This window comes from Triticum dicoccoides, chromosome 3A, assembly GCF_002162155.2.
Source record: "Triticum dicoccoides isolate Atlit2015 ecotype Zavitan chromosome 3A, WEW_v2.0, whole genome shotgun sequence".
NCBI classification, from domain to species: Eukaryota; Viridiplantae; Streptophyta; class Magnoliopsida; order Poales; family Poaceae; genus Triticum; species Triticum dicoccoides.
The window spans coordinates 688,886,364-688,896,297 of record NC_041384.1 but is presented as its reverse complement, the minus strand read 5'-3'; positions in this window follow the sequence as shown (position 1 = coordinate 688,896,297).

Sequence of the window (9,934 nt, the reverse complement as noted above, 5' to 3'; positions counted from 1 at the left end):
CGTACTTTATTTGATATAGTGCAATCTATGATGTCTCTTACCGATTTACCACTATCGTTTTGGGGTTATGCATTAGAGACAGCTGCATTCACGTTAAAAGGGCACCATCTAAATCCGTTGAGACGACACCGTATGAACTGTGGTTTAGCAAGAAACCTAAGCTGTCGTTTCTTAAAATTTTGGGGTGGCGATGCTTATGTGAAAAAGTTTCATCTTGATAAGCACAAACCCAAGTCGGAGAAGTGCGTCTTCATAGGATACCCAAAAGTAACTATTGGGTACACCTTCTATCACAGATCCGAAGGCAAGATATTTGTTGCTGAGAATGGATCCTTTCTAGAGAAGGAGTTTCTCTCGAAAGAAGTGAGTGGGAGGAAAGTAGAACTTGATGAGGTAACTGTACCTACTCCCTTATTGGAAAGTAATTCATCACAGAAATCTGTTCCTGTGACTACTACACCAATTAGTGAGGAAGCTAATGATGATGATCATGTAACTTCAGATCAAGTTACTACCGAACCTCGTAGGTAAACCAGAGTGAGATATGCACCAGAGTGGTACGGTAATCCTGTTTTGGAGGTCATGTTACTTGACCATGACGAGCCTACGAACTATGAGGAAGCGATGATGAGCCTAGATTCCGCGAAATGGCTTGAGGCCATGAAATCTGAGATGAGATCCATGTATGAGAACAAAGTATGGACTTTGATTGACTTGCCCAATGATCGGTGAGCCATTGAGATTAAATGGATCTTCAAGAGGAAGACGGACGCTGATAGTAGTGTTACTATCTAAAAAGCTAGAATTGTCGCAAAAAGGTTTTCGACAAGTTCAAGGTGTTGACTACGATGAGAGTTTCTCACTCGTATCTATGCTTAAGTCTGTCCGAATCATGTTAGCAATTGCCGCATTTTATGAAATCTGGCAAATGGATAAACAAAACTGCATTCTTTAATGGATTTAGTAAAGAAGAGTTGTATATGATGCAACCGGAAGGTTTTGTCAATCCTAAAGGTACTAACAAAATATGCAAGCTCCAGCGATCCATCTATGGACTGGTGCAAGCATATCGGAGTTGGAATATGTGCTTTGATAAGTTGATCAAAGCATATAGTTTAATACAGACTTGCGGTGAAGCCTGTATTTACAAGAAAGTGAGTGGGAGCACTACAACATTTCTGATAAGTATATGTGAATGACATATTGTTGATCAGAGATAATGTAGAATTATTCTACAAAGCATAAAGGAATGTTTGAAAGGAGTTTTTCAAAGAAAGACCTCGGTGAAGCTGCTTACATATTGAGCATCAAGATCTATAGAGATAGATCAAGACGCTTGATAAGTTTTTCAATGAGTACATACCTTGACAAGATTTTGAAGTAGTTCAAAATGGAACAGTCAAAGAAGGAGTTCTTGCCTGTGTTACAAGGTGAAAAATTGAGTAAGACTCAAAACCCGACCACGGCAGAAGATAGAGAGAGAATGAAAGTCATTCCCTATGCCTCAGCCATAGGTTCTATAAAGTATGCCATGCTGTGTACCAGACCTATTGTATACCCTGCCCTAAGTTTGGCAAGGGAGTACAATAGTGATCTAGGAGTAGATCACTGGACATTGGTCAAAATTATCCTTAGTGGAATAAGGATATGTCTCTCGATTATGGAGGTGACAAAAGGTTCGTCGTAAAGGGTTACGTCAATGCAAGTTTTGACACTGATCCAGATGACTCAAAGTCTCAATCTGGATACATATTGAAAGTGGGAGCAATTAGCTAGAGTAGCTCCGTGCAGAGCATTGTTGACATAGAAATTTGCAAAATACATATGGATCTGAATGTAGCAGACCCGTTGACTAAACTTCCCTCACAAGCAAAACATGATCACACCTTAGTACTCTTTGGGTATTAATCACATAGCGATGTGAACTAGATTATTGACTCTAGTAAACCCTTTGGATGTTGGTCACATGACGATGTGAACTATGGATGTTAATCACATGGTGATGTGAACTATTGATGTTAAATCACATGATGATGTGAACTAGATTATCGACTCTAGTGCAAGTGGGAGACTGAAGGAAATATGCCCTAGATGCAATAATAAAGTTATTATTTATTTCCTTATATCATGATAAATTTTTATTATTCATGCTAGAATTGTATTAACCAGAAACATGATACATGTGTGAGTACATAGACAAACAGTATGTCACTAGTATGCCTCTACTTGACTAGCTCGTTGAATCAAAGATGGTTAAGTTTCCTGGCCATAGAAATGAGTTTTCATTTGATTAACGGGATCACATCATTAGAGAATGATGTGATTGACTTGACCCATTCCGTTAGAATAGCACTTGATCATTTAGTTTGTTGCTATTGCTTTCTTCATGACTTATACATGGTCCTATGACTATGAGATTATGCAACTCCCGTTTACCTCCGGCAAATGGGAGTTGCATAATCTCATAGTCATAGGAACATGTATAAGTCATGAAGAAAGCAATAGCACCATACTAAACGATCGGGTGCTAAGCTAATGGAATGGGTCATGTCAATCAGATCATTCAACTAATGATGTGATCCTGTTAATCAAATGACAACTCTTTGTCCATGGTTAGGAAACATAACCATCTTTGATTAACGAGCTAGTCAAGTAGAGGCATACTAGTGACACTCTGTTTGTCTATGTATTCACACATGTATTATGTTTCCGGTTAATACAATTCTAGCATGAATAATAAACTTTTATCATGATATAAGGAAATAAATAGGTACATGTATAAGTCATGAAGAAAGCAATAGCAACATACTAAACGATCGGGTGCTAAGCTAATGGAATGGGTCATGTCAATCAGATCATTCAACTAATGATGTGATCCTGTTAATCAAATGACAACTCTTTGTCCATGGTTAGGAAACATAACCATCTTTGATTAATGAGCTAGTCAAGTAGAGGCATACTAGTGACACTCTGTTTGTCTATGTATTCACACATGTATTATGTTTCCGGTTAATACAATTCTAGCATGAATAATAAACTTTTATCATGATATAAGGAAATAAATAATAACTTTATTATTGCCTCTAGGGCATATTTCCTTCAGTCTCCCACTTGCACTAGAGTCAATAATCTAGATCACATCACCATGTGATTAACATCGATAGTTCACATCATCATGTGATTAACACCCATAGTTCACATCGCCATGTGACCAACACCCAAAGGGTTTACTAGATTTAGTAATCTAGTTCACATCGCTATGTGATTAACACCCAAAGAGTACTAAGGTGTGATCATGTTTTGCTTGTGAGAGAATTTTAGTCAACGGGTCTGCCATATTCAGATCCGTATGTATTTTGCAAATATCTATGTCAACAATGCTCTGCACGGAGCTACTCTAGCTAATTGCTCCCACTTCCAATATGTATCCAGATTGAGACTTAAAGTTATCTAGATCAGTGTCAAAACTTGCATTGATGTAACTCTTTACGACGAACCTTTTGTCACCTCCATAATCGAGAAACATATCCTTATTCCACTAAGGATAATTTTGACCGCTGTCCAGTGATCTACTCCTAGATCACTATTGTACTCCCTTGCCAAAATCAGTGTAGGGTATACAATAGATCTGGTACACAGCATGACATACTTTATAGAACCTATGGCTGAGGCATAGGGAATGACTTTCATTCTCTTTCTATCTTCTGCCGTGGTCGGGCTTTGAGTCTTACTCAATTTCATACCTTGTAACACAGGTAAGAACCCTTTCTATGACTGTTCCATTTTGAACTACTTCAAAATCTTGTCAAGGTATGTACTCATTGAAAAAAAACTTATCAAGCGTCTTGATCTATCTCTATAGATCTTGATGCTCAATATGTAAGCAGCTTCACCGAGGTCTTTCTTTGAAAAACTCCTTTCAAACACTCCTTTATGCTTTGCAGAATAATTCTACATTATTTCCGATCAACAATATGTCATTCACATATACTTATCAGAAATGTTGTAGTGCTCCCACTCATTTTCTTGTAAATACAGGCTTCACCGCAAGTCTGTATAAATCTATATGCTTTGATCATACTATCAAAGCGTTTATTCCAACCCCGAGATGCTTGCACCAGTGCATAGATGGATCGCTGGAGCTTGCTTATTTTGTTAGCACCTTTAGGATTGACAAAACCTTCTGGTTGCATCATATACAACTCTTTCTTTAAGAAATCCATTAAGGATTGCAGTTTTGTTATCCATTTGCCAGATTTCATAAAATGCGGCAATTGCTAACATGATTTGGACAGACTTTTAAGCATCGATACGAGTGAGAAAATCTCATCGTAGTCAACACCTTGAACTTTGTCGAAAACCTTTTGCGACAATTCTAGCTTTGTAGATAGTAACACTACTACCAGCGTCCGTCTTCCTCTTGAAGATCCATTTATTTTCTATGGCTTGCCGATCATCGAGCAAGTCAACCAAAGTCCATACTTTGTGCTCATACATGGATCCCATCTCAGATTTCATGGCCTTAAGCCATTTTGCGGAATCTAGGCTCACCATCGCTTCTTCATAGTTCGCAAGTTTGTCATGGTCTAGTAACATGACTTCCAGAACAGGATTACCGTACCACTCTGGTGCGGATCTCACTCTGGTTTACCTACGAGATTCGGTAGTAACTTGATCTTAAGTTACATGATCATCATCATTAGCTTCCTCACTAATTGGTGTAGTAGTCACAAGAACAGATTTCTGTGATGAACTACTTTCCAATAAGGGAGATGGTACAATTACCTTATCAAGTTTTCTACTTTCCTCCCACTCACTTCTTTCGAGAGAAACTCCTTCTCTGGAAAGGATCCATTCTTAGCAACGAATGTCTTGCCTTCGGATCTGTGATAGAAGGTGTACCCAATAGTCTCCTTTGGGTATCCTATGAAGACATATTTCTCCGATTTGGGTTTGAGCTTATCAGGATGAAACCTTTTCATATAAGCATCACAATCCCAAACTTTAAGAAACGACAACTTTGGTTTCTTGCCAAACCACAATTCAGATTGTGTCGTCTCAACGGACTTAGATGGTGCCCTTTTAAACGTGAATGCAACTGTCTTTAATGCATAACCCCAAAACGATAGTGGTAGATCGGTAAGAGACATCATAGGTCGCACCATATCTAATAAAGTACGGTTATGACGTTCGGACACACCATTATGCTGTGGTGTTCCAGGTGGCGTGAGTAGTGAAACTATTTCACATTGTTTTAACTGAAGACCAAACTCATAACTCAAATACTCTTCTCCACGATCAGATCGTAGAAACTTTATTTTCTTGTTACGATGATTTTCCACTTTACTCTGAAATTCTTTGAACTTTTCAAATGTTTCAGACTTATGTTTCATCAAGTAGATATACTCATATCTGCTCAAATCATCTGTAAAGATCAGAAAATAATGATACCTGTCGCGAGTCTTCAATATTCATCGGACCACATACATCAGTATGTATGATTTCCAACAAATTTGTTGCTCGCTCCATTGTTCCGAAGAATGGAGTCTTAGTCATCTTGCCCATGAGGCATGGTTCGCAAGCATCAACTGATTCATAATCAAGTGATTCCAAAAGCCCATCAGCATGGAGTTTCTTCATGTGCTTTACACCAATATGACCTAAATAGCAGTGCCACAAATAAGTTGCACTATCATTATTAACTTTGCATCTTTTGGTTTCAATATTATGATTATGTGTATTACTACGATTGAGATCCAACGAACTATTTTCATTGGGTGTGTAACCATATAAGGTTTTATTCATGTAAACAGAACAACAATTTATTCTCTTACTTAAATGAATAACCGTATTACAATAAACATGATCAAATCATATTCATGCTTAACGCAAACACCAAATAACACTTATTTAGGTTCAACACTAATCCCAAAAGTATAGGGAGTGTGCGATGATGATCATATCAATCTTGGAACCACTTCCAACACACATCGTCACTTCACCCTTAACTAGTCTCTGTTTATTCTGCAACTCCCGTTTCGAGTTACTAATCTTAGCAACTGAACTAGTATCTATTACTGAGGAGTTGCTATAAACACTAGTAAAGTACACATCAATAACATGTATATCAAATATACTTATGTTCACTTTGCCATCCTTCTTATCCGCCAATCACTTGGGGTAGTTCTGCTTCTAGTGACCAGTCCCTTTGCAGTAGAAGCACTTAGTCTCAGGCTTAGGATCAGACTTAGGCTTCTTCACTTGAGCAGCAACTTGCTTGCCGTTCTTCTTGAAGTTCCCCTTCTTCCCTTTTCCCTTTTCTTGAAACTAGTGGTCTTGTCAACCATCAACACTTGATGTTTTTCTTGATTTCCACCTTCATTGATTTCAGCATCACGAAGAGCTTGGGAGTTGTTTCCGTTATCCCTTGCATATTATAGTTCATCACGAAGTTCTACTAACTTGGTGATGGTGACTAGAGAATTCTGTCAATCACTATCTTATCTGGAAGATTAACTCCCACTTGATTCAAGCGATTGTAGTACCCAGACAATCTGAGCACATGCTCACTAGTTGAGCGATTGTCCTCCATCTTTTAGCTATAGAACTTGTTGGAGACTTCATATCTCTCAACTCGGGTATTTGCTTGAAATATTAACTTCAACTCCTGGAACATCTCATATGGTCCATGACGTTTAAAACGTCTTTGAAGTCCCGATTCTAAGCCATTTAAGTATGGTGCACTAAACTATCAAGTAGTCATCATATTGAGCTAGCCAAACGTTCATAACATCTGCATCTGCTCCTACAATAGGTCTGTTACCTAGCGGTGCATCAAGGACATAATTCTTCTATGCAGCAATGAGGATAAACCTCAGATCATGGATCCAATCCGCATCATTTCTACTAACATCTTTCAACACAATTTTCTCTAGGAACATATCAAAATAAACACATGGAAGCAACAACGCGAGCTATTGATCTATAACATAATTTGCAAAATACTACCAGGACTAAGTTCATGATAAATTTAAGTTCAATTTAATCATATTACTTAAGAACTCCCACTTAGATAGACATGCCTCTAATCCTCTAAGTGATTACGTGATCCAAATCAACTAAACCATGTCCGATCATCACGTGAGATGGAGTAGTTTCATTGGTGAACATCGCTATGTTGATCATATCTACTATATGATTCACGCTCGACCTTTCGGTCTCCGTGTTCCGAGGCCATATCTGTATATGCTTGGCTCGTCAAGTATAACCTGAGTATTCCGCGTGTGCAACTGTTTTGCACCCGTTGTATTTGAACGTAGAGCCTATCACACCCGATCATCGCGTGGTGTCTCAGCATGAAGAACTTTCGCAACGGTGCATACTCAGGGAGAACACTTCTTGATAATTAGTGAGAGATCATCTTATAATGCTACCGTCAAACAAAGCAAGATAAGATGCATAAAAGATAAACATCACATGCAATCAATATAAGTGATATGATATGGCCATCATCATCTTGTGCTTGTGATCTCCATCTCTGAAGCACCATCGTGATCACCATCGTCACCGGCACGACACCTTGATCTCCATCGTAGCATCATTGTCGTCTCGCCAATCTTATGCTTCCACGACTATCGCTACCGCTTAGTGATAAAGTAAAGCATTACAGCGCGATTGCATTGCATACAATAAAGCGACAACCATATGGCTCCTACCAGTTGCCGATAACTCGGTTACAAAACATGATCATCTCATACAATAAAATTTAGCATCATGTCTTGACCATATCACATCACAACATGCCCTGCAAAAACAAGTTAGACGTCCTCTACTTTGTTGTTGCATGTTTTACGTGGCTGCTACGGGCTTAAGCAAGAACCAATCTTACCTACGCATCAAAACCACAACGATAGTTTGTCAAGTTGGTGCTGTTTTAACCTTCGCAAGGACCGGGCGTAGCCACACTCGGTTCAACTAAAGTTGGAGAAACTGTCACCCGCAAGCCACCTATGTGCAAAGCACGTCGGGAGAACCGGTCTCGCGTAAGCGTACGCGTAATGTCGGTCCGGGCCGCTTCGTCCAACAATACCGCCGAACCAAAGTATGACATGCTGGTAAGTAGTATGACTTATATCGCCCACAACTCACTTGTGTTCTACTCGTGCAAATAACATCAACATATAAAACCTAGGCTCGGATGCCACTGTAGGGTTTCGTAGTAATTTCAAAAAATTTCCTACGCACACGCAAGATCATGGTGATGCATAGCAACGAGAGGGGGAGAGTGTTATCTACGTACCCTTGTAGATCGACAACGGAAGCGTTAACTTGGTTGATGTAGTCGTACGTCTCCACGGCTCGACCGATCAAGCACCGAAACTACGACACCTCCAAGTTCTAGCACACGTTCAGCTCGATGACGATCCCCGGACTCCGATCCAGAAAAGTGTCGGGCAAGAGTTCCGTCAGCACGACGGCGTGGTGACGATCTTGATGTACTACTGTCGCAGGGCTTCGCCTAAGCACTGCTACAATATTATCGAGGACTATGGTGGAAGGGGGCACCGCACATGGCTAAGAATATGATCACGTGGATCAACTTGTGTGTCTTAGGGGTGCCCCCTGCCCCCGTATATAAAGGAGCAAGGGAGGAGGAGGCCGGCCCTAGGAGGGGGCGCGCCAAGTGTGGAGTCCTACTAGGACTCCCTAGTCCTAGTAGGATTCCACCTCCCATATGGAATAGAAAAAGAGGAAGGGAAAAGGAGAAGGAAGGGAGCGCCCCCTTCCCTAGTCCAATTCGGACCAGACCAAGGGGAGGGGTGTGGCCACCCTTGAGGCCCTTTTTCTTCTTTCCCGTATGGACCAATAAGGCCCAATACGTATTCCCGTAACTCTCCGGTACTCCGAAAAATACCCGAATCACTCGGAACCTTTCCGATGTTCGAATATAGTCGTCCAATATATCGATCTTTACGTCTCGACCATTTCGAGACTCCTCGTCATGTCCCCGATCTCATCCGGGACTCCGAACTCCTTCGGTACATCAAAACTTATAAACTCATAAACTCATAATATAACTGTCATCGTAACCTTAAGCGTGCGGACCCTACGGGTTCGAGAACAATGTAGACATGACCGAGACACGTCTCCGGTCAATAACCAATAGCGGAACCTGGATGCTCATATTGGCTCCTACATATTCTACGAAGATCTTTTATCGGTCAGACCGCATAACAACATACATTGTTCCCTTTGTCATCGGTATGTTACTTGCCCGAGATTCAATCGTCGGTATCCCATACCTAGTTCAATCTCGTTACCGGCAAGTCTCTTTACTCGTTCTGTAATACATCATCCCGCAACTAACTCATTAGTTGCAATGCTTGCAAGGCTTAAGTGATGTGCATTACAGAGGGCCCAGAGATACCTCTCCGACAATCGGAGTGACAAATCCTAATCTCGAAATATGCCAACCCAACATGTGCCTTTGGAGACACCTGTAGAGCTCCTTTATAATCACCCAGTTACGTTGTGACGTTTGGTAGCACACAAAGTGTTCCTCCGGCAAACGGGAGTTGCATAATCTCATAGTCATAGGAACATGTATAAGTCATGAAGAATGCAATAGCAACATACTAAATGATCGGGTGCTAAGCTAATGGAATGGGTCATGTCAATCAGATCATTCAACTAATGATGTGATCCCGTTAATCAAATGACAACTCTTTGTCCATGGTTAGGAAACATAACCATCTTTGATTAACGAGCTAGTCAAGTAGAGGCATACTAGTGACACTCTGTTTGTCTATGTATTCACACATGTATTATGTTTCCGGTTAATACAATTCTAGCATGAATAATAAACTTTTATCATGATATAAGGAAATAAATAATAACTTTATTATTGCCTCTAGGGCATATTTCCTTCAGGCTC